This window comes from Sapajus apella, unplaced genomic scaffold (assembly GCF_009761245.1).
Source record: "Sapajus apella isolate SASKATOON/1434 unplaced genomic scaffold, GSC_monkey_1.0 scaffold3, whole genome shotgun sequence".
Taxonomy (NCBI): domain Eukaryota; kingdom Metazoa; phylum Chordata; class Mammalia; order Primates; family Cebidae; genus Sapajus; species Sapajus apella.
This window is the reverse complement of record NW_022436943.1, coordinates 10,106,413-10,117,830: the sequence shown is the minus strand read 5'-3', so window position 1 is coordinate 10,117,830 and position 11,418 is coordinate 10,106,413.

The window sequence follows — 11,418 nt, the reverse complement described above, 5'->3', positions numbered from 1 at the left end:
TTCCAGTCAGAATGAGAGGTGTTAACTCAGCTCCCCCATGAAAATTGAGAGGCTTTTGCCTATGTCTACATGAAGTGGAGAAGGATGATTTTCTTTTGTAATGCAGCTTGGCGCCTGTATCTATGGCACAGCAAACATGGTCACCAAGGTCACTCAGAGAAAAGAAACCTGTCAAACTGGCAAAAGACTGGTAAGAATTTCTTCCCAGTCAGGCTTCTGGCCTCTAACTGAGCAAACCAGTTGGTTGAATGAATGGTAAGAAACAAGTCTCCTCTGCAAGGCTTTGATTAATAGGAAAAAGAATTTGTCAGGCTAGTGTTAGGCTGTAGCAAATCTGGTGTATTTCGTGCTATAAATTTGTCTTTCTGTGTTGTTCTATCATGAAGAGGGGTACCACAGGATAGACTGTGGGCCTAAGACCCCTATAAACCCACTGTTCGAGCCTACCCTGAAGACTGGTCAGATACAAACTTTGCTGCACATCCTGAAACAAAATCATGAGGCCTCTTGTCTTGTTTTGCGTCCTTAAAAATTTGACTTTGTAACCATATGGAGGCACTCTCTCTTGGTCTCTGCCATTTGGAGGGAAAGAATTTTTAGGCTTATTCCATGACTAGCCTTAAGAATTCTTTTGAGCAGTTAAAATCCTTTACAAGCTTAAAAATGACCACACTAGACTCCTTCTGTGAGCACAATGGCAATTGTCCCATGTTGTAGCTCAGTAGCTAAGATGCTGCCCTTTTACAGTGGTGTCCTGGGTTCAATTTCCAGATTAGGGAATGAATTCTTTCTGGTTTAATACTTAGGGGACTTTTGCCATTTATTATTTTTTCCTCCATGTACAGCTTCTGATATCCTGTCTTGTATTTTTCTTGCCCTGAGCTACCTTTAGGGTGATTTTAGATCTTGTAAAGCTCACTTGCCATCTCTTTGGAGACACCTCATGTGTCTGTGGTTAAGTCATAGCCTTAGGATTATTAACTTTATGTGGGAGGTTACCTTTGGTAAAAAATTCAAAAACCAAAAATATCCACTGTTTGTTCCTGCTGAAATCTGGTAACAAAAAATTTAAGGATTTTTTTGAAACCTTTGCAGTTAAAATTGACTTAATTTGGACTGTATGGGTACAGTTTTAAGGCTCTTGCTCTCCCTCTGTAAAAACTTCTCAGTCAACTGAATTGTTTCTCATTTACTCCTGTTTGTCCCTCCTTCCACTGTATCTAATCGTTTTTACCTTTGGGAGCACAAGGATTACTTTGCATTATGAGAAAATTTAACCTGAATGTATAATAGCTAGATAAGAGATACGCTTTTTTAAATGGCTGATGTTAGTTGCTTACAGTGAATGATATCACTAAAGGATGGTATGCCTTTCTTTGCTTGTTTAAATACAGAAAGCATGCTTGTAAACACTTAGACGGTACGGAATGGAAGATGGGTGACTATCACGTAGACTGATTGGCATTGAGTTGCCCCATGGCCTAGGAGAAATGTCCTTTCAATGAGATACAATATGGAATCATTGCACTGTCTTGTAGTATTTCCCTCTTTGGGGAATCTAGGCTTTGGTGTAAAAATTAGATCCTTAATCTTGGGGATACATTTTGCATTCCAGCTGTGCCTGCTTATTAGGCCCTAAAAAACTGCCTGCTTTCCTGGCCTGTTTCCTAAAAGATTCCACCCTGAAGCCAATAATCCAATCAAGAAGCTTAGATCTTTAAAAAAATCTCTCTGTTTAAGAGTGTCTGTTTTTCCTGGTCATCTTGACTAAACTTTTGTCCTCACCATTTTCCCTTGGTGTGGAAATATATAAATTTATAAAATATAAATTACCTATTTTGTTTCACCTAAAAATTATACCATCAAAAACACAAATTTCGAATTGCCTGGCTGACAATTATTTAGGTCAGGGAACAAATAATCAAGATACTAATAGTCTGAGGTCAAAAATGGAAAACTTAAAAACTGGCAAATAAAGAATCTTATCACAATTAGCCAGGCATGGTGGTGTGCACCTGTAGTCCCAGCTACTTGGGAGGCTGATGTGGGAGGATTGCCTGAGCTCAGAAGGTCAAGGCTGCAGTGAGCCATGACTGTGCTAGTGCACTCTAGCCTGGGCAACAGAGTGATTGTCTCAAAATAATAACAATAATAATAATCTTATTTCCCTACCAGATCTGCTTCTGCCTGCCTATTTATATGTACTGGGTATATATTTTGCTACCAAAATACATAACATGACTGCAATTAATTGGCTTTTAAAAAATTCTGCACATAAGCAAGTTGGCCAAAATTAAAAGGCTATTAGTTTTTCCACAAATTAAAATATTAAAATAAGAGTATACTGATACAGGGCCAGAATCTAGGTCCATCTGTCTAAATAACGGAGTTTCCTTAGAGCATTAATCTGCCCTTTAACAAAAAATTAGAAAGGATTATAAAAATAGACTTATAAAAATTTTACCTTATAGTCAAACTAATTAAAATTGGATAGATTTGTTTATAAAATGTTATTAAAAATTGAGTTTAACATTAAGACTACACTAATGCAAAAGTAAAATTTGGCTTTCTATTTTACATGCAATTTTCATAACATTAAGAAATTAAAAATTTTATTTGTTACCTAAATACATGGGAGAGAGAAAAGACAGATTCAGTTGGCTTCATGCTATATTGGTGTTGTTTAACGAGTTGAGACTCCTCTCTATTAATGAGTAAAGATTTTTGCCTTTTTGAAATTTTAAATAATTATTTTGGCTAAATAAATGATTTACAGTGACCTGGAATTCTATTGTGTAAAGTGTAAAACATTTGATATTTGACAAACATTCCAAAATCAAATTCTGACTTATTTTTTTTAACCTCATTAACTTTTTAAATATTAGGTCCCCTGAAGTCCAAAAAAGGCATGTTGACTTATTTGGTATACTAAAATTATACAGAAAGCATTGTCAAATATAAAATGGTACTCAAGTTTCTTCTGGCTACAGTCAATAAACATGTTTTTATGTGATCCAAAATGATATAAATTTCCTGTAATTCTGATATGTCTGACTATGTTATAAATAATAATAATTACTATATGATTATGTGCCATAAAAATGACCAGACTTCCTTTTTGGTTGCATCTTTAACTGTGGCTGTCCTGACTTTTGTCTTCCAAGGGTAACTGTCTTGTTTTGATCCTTTTCAAAAGGTGGTTTATAACCAGCTGTAAGATCCTAATGAGTGCTCTTGAATGCAGGTTTCTGATAACTGTAGAGACTGTGCCATTAAAACAAAACAAAACAACAACAACAAGAACAAAAACAACTTCCAAGACTGTCATAGAGAGCTAGTGTGATGAGGACTGCTGGTCTGATATTGGGCAAAACAGGAATTGCATGGACTGAATTAATAAAAGACCAACATCAGGTGCAGTGGCTCACATCTGCAATCCCAGCACTTTGAGAGGCTGAGGCAGGAGGAATGCTTGAGTCCAAGAATTCGAGACCAGCCTGGGCAATTTAGGGAGACTCTGTCTTTAAAAAAAAAAAAAAAAAAAAAAAAGGATTGAAATAATATTTATGACATTTCATTTAAAACACTGCTAATTCTTTTGTTTTGCAGAGTGTAAAAACCTTTTTGCTTTTGAGCTATTTACAAAATATACTCGTGGAGTAAAAGTTAAAACACATTTCTTTTACTCTATGTTATTTCTCCAGAATTTAAAAACTATTTGTAGCATATACTTAATTTATAACAGTGTAGTTACTTCATAAGTTCAATAAAAATCTGTTTTCTTTTATGACAAGACACCATTGGTTATTTTACTAAGGCTTTGACTAGAATGGTATGCTTTCAGATATAAACAGACTGCTTTAAGGAATCAATTTGACTTATAGAACTGATAAAAGCCCCTTGAAAAAAATTAACCTCATACTTTGTTTACCTAGTCCCTATACAGGGTTCCTGACCTATGATTAAAAAAAAAAAAAAAAAAAATTTCTGACAGACCCGGGAGCCTCCAAATATAATTGGGAGGTTTAAAAAAAAAAAAAAAAAAAAAAAAAAAAAAAAAAAAAAAAAACCACACACAAAAAACATACAGGTATTTGCAGGCATAGATAAATCCATTGCTGGGCTCAAGGCTTTAAAAATTCAAATCTGCAATTCCTTATTTTAAAAAGTTCCAGCAAAGCCAATGTTTAGAAAGCCTATATGGCAAATAATTGTTCTTGCTGTACTTTATGCAAATAATCAGGCCAAATATAAAAAGACTTAGACTTATTTTGCAAATAAAGTTGTCCTACTATGATTTGTCATTAATAAAATAGAAACTGGAGAGAAAAAAATTATGTTTCAAATAAATAAAACTTATACATCTTGTTTTTAGGTTCTAATCTTGTCCACTGTTTGGGGGTTTTATTATTTTCTGCAATTTGGACTGAATCTTGGGGGTTTTTATTATTTTCTGCAATTTGAATGAATCTTGAATTCTTTCCAGGCTACAAGTCCCCCAACTTAACATTTTCAAATTTTTCTGACAATGAAATTGCTACTACCTTTTTCCTAAGACCCTGAAAACTAGAACTTATTCCTTGTAATACAGGCAAGAAAAACATGTCATATCAGATTGCTACCACTTGCTTCCTCTGTAATTAAAAATGCTTTGAGTCTAATATGTGGATAAATTGTGCCCAACATTAACCTTTGCTTTTCTTTTATTTCTATAAAAGTGACTTTTATTAAAAACATTTGCCTTCATCATATATAGAGGCCTAGCCCATCTACAGTACAACCTCCTGAAATGAGACACAATTGTTTAACAGATTTAGTCTTAGACCTAAAAAACTGACTATAGAAGATATGGTATGCTATATTTAAATTTACTCTTTCCTTTGTCTAACAAGCTCTGACCCAAATCTCTCTCTACTAGCAAGCCCACACCTGACTGGTTGTTGGGGCTAAATCAGAATCTCTGAGGGCTTCAGATCAATTCTACAAGAACTCCTGAAGCCAGAACTTTTGCTTGTTATGTTAGGCATGCAGTCAGCTGCAAAGCAGTTTCATTTCTCTTACCCTGAGCTAACCCCTATCTCAACTAAGTCCCCTGTCAGCAGGAAGTTAGAGCAGTCATTGGCTTTTTTCCCATCTCTGATTGGTTTGGCTATGTCCTCTCCCAAATCTCATCTTGTATTGAAGCTCCCATAATTCTCATGTCATGAGAGGGACCTGGTAGGAGGTAACTGAATCACGGGGGCAGGTCTTTCCCATGTTGTTCTAGTGATAGTGAATAAGTCTCACAAAATCTGATGGTTTTGCAAAGGGGAGTCCCCTGCACATGCTCTTTTGCCTGCCACTATGTAAGGCCTGACTTTGCTCCTCATTTGCCTTCCGCCATGATTGTGAGGTCTCCCCGGCCATGTGGGAATAAGAGTCAACTAAGTCTCTCTTTTATAAATTACCCAGTTTCAGGTACGTTTTTATTAGCAGTATGAGACCCAGGTAATACAGTAAATAGGTACTGAGAGTGACACGCTGATGTCATGATATCCAAAAATGTGGGAGCAACTTTGGAACTAAAGTACAGAGGTTGAAAGAGTTTGGAGGGCTCAGAAGACAGGAAAATGTGGGGAAGTTTGGAACTTCCTAGGTAATTTTTGAATGGCTTTGACCAAAATGCTGATAGTCATATGGACAATATAAAATCCAGGCTGAGGTGGTGTCAGATGGAGATGAGGAACTTGTTGGGAACTGGAACAAAAGTGACTCTTGCTTTGTTTTAGCAAAGAGAATGGCAGCATTTTGCCCTGCCCTAGAGGTTTGTAGAGCTTTGAACTTGAAAGAGATGATTTAGGGCAACTGGCAGAAGAAAGTTCTAAGCAGCAAATCATTCAAGAGGTGACTGGGATGCTATTAAAGACATTTGGTTTTTTTGTATTCACAATGATATGGTTTGGAATTGGAACTTATGTTTAAAAGAGAAGCAGAGCATAAAAGTTTGAAAAATGTGCAGCTTGATGATGCAATAGAAAAGAAAAACCAATTTTCTTTTAAAAAATTCAAGCCAGCTGAAGAAATTTGCATAAGTAACAAGAAGCTAAATGTTAATCACCAAGACAATGGGGAAAATATCTCCAGGGTACGTCAGAGGTCTTTACAACAGCCATTCCCATCACAGGCCGGCCTAAGAGGAAAAAGTGGTTTTGTGGGTTGGACCCAGAGCCTTATTGCTTTGCACAGTCTCAGCACTTAGTGCCCTGCATCCCAGCTGTGGCTAAAAGGGGCCAATGTATAGTTTTGGCTGTGGCTTCAGAGGGTGCAAGCCCCAAGCCCTGGAAGCTTCCACATGGTATTGAGCATGTGGATGCAACAGAAATGAAGAACAGGTTTGGGATCCTCCATTTAAGATTTCAGATAATGTATAGAAATGTCTGGATGTCGAGGCAGAGTGGTGCTGCAAGGGTGGAGCCCTCATGGAGAAACTCTGCTAGGGCAGTACAGAAGGGAAATGTGGGGTGGAAGCCCCCACACACAGTCCCCACTGGGGCACTGCCTAGTGGAGCTGTGAGAAGAGGGCCATTGTCTTTCAGCCGCTAGAATGGTAGATCCACTGAAAGCCTGAACCATGCATCTGGAAAATCCATAGATACTCAACACTAGCCTGTGAAAGCAGCCAGGAGGGGGGCTATACCCTGCAAAGCCACAAAGGTGGAGCTTACAAAGACCATGGGAACCCACCTCTTGCATCAGTGTGATGTGGTTGTGAGATTATGGAGTCAAAGGAAATTATTTTGGAGCTGTAAGATTTGACTGCACACTGGATTTTGAACTTGTATGGGGCCTGTAGACCCTTCATTTTGGCCAGTTTCTCCCATTTGGAACAGATGTATTTATCCAATGCCTGTACTCCATTGTATCTGAGAAGTATCTTTGATTTTACAGGCTCATAGGCAAAGGGACTTGTCTTGTCTCAGATGAAATTTTGGACTGTGGGCTTTTGAGTTAATACTGAAATAAGACTTTGAGGGACTGTTAGAAGGGAATGATTGGTTTTGAAATGTGAGGACATGAGACTTGGGAAGGGCCAGGGGTAAAATGGATATGGTTTGGCTGTGTCTCCACCCAAATCTCATCTTGAATTGTAGCTCCCATTCCCACATGTTGTGGGAGGGAGGTAATTGAATCATAAGGCGGGTATTTCCTGTGCTGTTCTCGTGATAGTAAATAAGTCTCACAAGATCTAATGGTGTTATAAAGGAGAGTTCCCTGCACACACTTTCTTGCCTCCCACTATGTAAGATGTGACTTTCCTCCTCATTTGCCCTCTGCCATGATTGTGAGGCCTCCCCAGACATGTGGAACTGGAGAGTCAGTTAAACCTCTCCCTTTATAAATTATCCAGTCTTGGGGATGTCTTTATTAGCATGAGAACAGACAAATATAATCTCCATAGCTCACACCTTAAGAATAAGCTGAGGTAAAACCCAAATGGGAGGATGGAAATTATCTTTGCAAAAATCTTAACACCTTATATCAACTTTTATAACAGTAAAAGAGATGCGATCTAACCAACTCCAACTTGACTTTAACTTCCAAATTGACCTTGATCATTCCTGGGTATGAGCCAAGCTAACTTTGAGGAAAAATTTAGCTTATAGTTCATATAATAATAGTGCTTCCCAAAGCTAAACTACCTTTATAAAACTAATAAATGTCTACCAGGCTAAAAAAAATAAGAGGGGCCTAAATTCTGCTAAAATATAGGCATAAACAATTATCCACCATTATTCCGGAGGTCACAAAATTTACAACTTCCTCAGTTACTTCTGTAAATAACATCACTATTATAAACTGAAGATTGGCCTTTTGAGATGTCTTTTAGGCTTTTGCATTTCTGACAACAGAATGGCCCAATCTAAGCCTATGACTCTTGACTTAACTGGTTCTCTGGCACTCACCAGAAAGTAAACTCAGTGCACAGGGCCATTTTCCACACCCCTATGATACCACCCCCATCCAGTCAGCAGCACTCATCTCTAGCCCCTGCCCACCAAACTATCCTTTAAAAATCCTAGTGTCCAAATTTTCAGGGAAGCTAATTTGAGTAATAATAAAACTCAAGTCTCCCATTTAGCCAGCTCTATGTGTATGGAACTCTTTATTACAATTCCCTTGCCTTAATAAATCAGCTCTATCTGGGCAGTGGGCAAGAAAAATACACTGGGGAGTTACACCACAGCTCCTATTTCTATCTTATCCTTCAGCTTTTACAGTAGAAACCTTTATCATAGGCCTGGTTGGCCACATTTTATTGCAATTGTGTTTTCACTTTTTTACCTTCCCCACTAACCAAGAATCCTTCCAGTGCTATTTCTATCTCTGTAACCACAAAGTCTAACAAATGCTTGATATCTAGGCCATCGTTTTCTATTTGCTGAAAAAAGGACTATATGGAAATTCAGAAAATTTAAATTTTACTTTCTCACTAATAATATAAGGGAAGAACTATACATAACAGAAAAAATGACATAAAAATCACAAGAATTTAATAAACTTAACTTTTATAATAAACTTTATGAAGGAAAGAACATGGATAACTTGAAAGACATGAATCAAATGAGTCTAAGTTATATGTTAGCTGAATACTTTTTTAAAGCTGCTAGTGGAGGTAGTAGTCAACTGAGGAAAAACTCACTACACTGAAAACTCATTTGTTTATACCACCCTGAAAAAAGTTCCTATTTCCATGACTTTTACCTTTTGCCTCAATACTACTTAATCCTTTTTGGGTCAGAGACCCCCTTGAATATCATGCACTTTATAGTCCCTACCTGCAAAAACCAAAAACAAGGTAAAAAATGTATCTTTTTAAGAAAATTTCCCCAACCATTCCCACATGCAATGATTTAAGTACTCATTTCACTACTCAGTTTGTGCTATAGTAATTTTTACATTAATATTTCACCCTGTGACAATTGTGTAGTTGTCATTTTTTGTATTTGTTATCTCTCTACCTTCATGGTGTTCTCTGTAAAGACGGAGCCAGGCAAGTTTTAATGCAGTGTCATACTCTAGCTCATAAATGACCAACTCAATGTAGTCTGACAAATGCTCAAATACTGAAAGAGCTTCTCAATGCCTAAGAACAAGTTGGTGTCAGCCTAATAATAGCTAATGCTTATTGTATACTACCTACCAAGTGTTAATCTCAACACGTAACTATATTAAGCTCTTTAATTTTGACAGTCACCCCCATGAGCTAAGCTAGGCTATCATCATCCAAGTGAGGAAACTGAGACACAGAAAGAAGTAACTTCTTCTCAAGATTAAGTATCCAAGAAGCAGTGGCCCTGGCATTTGAATACTAACAGCTGGCTTTAAGAAAGGACATGATTCAATACTCTACTACCTTACCTCAAGTACTTGAGCAGAACAACTATGAGCTGGGATGTTTTAAGACGAGAATGACTTCTAACATGCCAATGAAAGAAATACATTTTGCCCTTAAAAATAATTTTTTCCCTTCCTTTTATGGCCTTATTATCTTCCCCCCTCTCCTCTTCATTCTATCCCCATCAAACCCCTGAGTCCAGTTTTCCACCACCACCAAAGTGATTCATCTTAAACTTTTAGTTTTCCTTCCATATGTTTATCCAAACTAATTTAATCCTACATGAGGAGATGCAGATATTCACGTGCATACAAACCCACATATACACACATATACCAAGGAAGAAAGGGCATTTTCTTAAAAATGCAATATTTTTACAGTGTTCTATAAAAATATCTTTACAGAATTTAAAAAAATTTTACAGCTTTCTGCATCTTCTTTCACAAAACAATACTTCCTGGAAACATCTCTCACTCTCTGGAATACATTTAGTTCATCCCTCTGATGGCTACTGAGTATTCCTAGTGTGGATCTATCACAATTTTTTCTTAGGGGAGTAACTGAAAACAAAGTTCACTTTCTTTCCAGTTGTTTGACACTAAGAACAATGCTGCAATTACTGTAAGACATCAGAAATGCTAGTGGTGGAACATGAAGCAGGTAGGCTGAGTTCCTTGGAGGAAGCTTCTCTGTCTCTAGTCTTCCTGAATTCTCTTCTCAGGTAGCAGGGAACACTCCCTCCTTCTCAGCCATTTGTTGGGGGTCAGGAAGGGAGAAGTGACATATTTTGGTGGGGCCAATATCAAACTTCTCTCCAGAAGCTCAAATTTGAAAGCCAAAGGGATCTTCCCCTGCCACTTGCCAGCCCATGTAAGAGAAAACCCTGTCCTAGTTTTCTCTGCCAAGACCCCCACCACAAAGCAAGGTCTTATATGCACTCAGCAGCAAGTGGAGGGAAGGAAAAACCCAGGTTCTATGTTTCCAGAACCTATTCCAAGTCCATCTAAAAATTTAATGCTCTGCTATGAAACCTCCTTAAAATGCTCATTCCAAACAAAGCTGTTCTAGTGTATATTTAAAGACGCAATACCAGCTAATTTACTTCAAATCAGAGTAATTAACTGGGTAAAAAAAAAAAAAAACCTAGTGGAAAACTATTCAGTTCCCACCTTTCCTGCTGAGGTCAACTGAGGACCGGACTGTAAGAATTGGAGTATGAAACAGGCTATGTTTCAGATCACTTCACTGAAAATGGCTTGATAACTAATAAAGAGTGCCCCCTTGGCTTCTCCTACTTTGTTGGGGTCGTGAATTTTAAGTCTCTTAGGATAATGTATGTACATTGAAGCATACCACTCAAATTGCACTCCAAAATGTTTATAATTTGGAAATTATTTTTTGTTCAATACATATTCTATTCACTCTTTCTTACTGAACTTCACTGCATATTGTAAGATTTTCAAGTCTTTCATCCAGCAGGCTACCTTATAGAACACTAAGTCACTTTTAAGACAGCAATATCAGTTAGTAATCTGGATAATCAACTTGGTTGAAACTTGGCAGAGTGCTTAAATATACATTTACTATATACACATATCTTGTTTAACATCACCATGCATATAATGCTACCCCTAGTAATGTTAAATGTTTAACTTATAATACAGTATATACCACTAATATACACTTTTCCCACACTCACAATGCTGATGGGCACTGTCAAGAAGAGCAAGCATGGCAGACTGTACCATACAACCTTGGATAACAGGCACACCACAATGCCAAAATGCACGTCTGATTAATGCTCCTCTACACCACTTGGGTGAAAGCAGTCTGCAATATATGGCTATGTCTTGTGGCCTATTTTGTAAACTAGCAAATAATTTTTGCCCAAAATGGCTAACAAAAGGTTTACAACAGTATTGGAGCTTCTACAAATAAACAAGGACAAATGTCGTTCTTGGTGCTAAGATGAAACTGTTACGGCAACTGGAATGTACCTTCTAGGAAACGGTCGTGGAAATAGGGTAGAGATCAACAGAAAA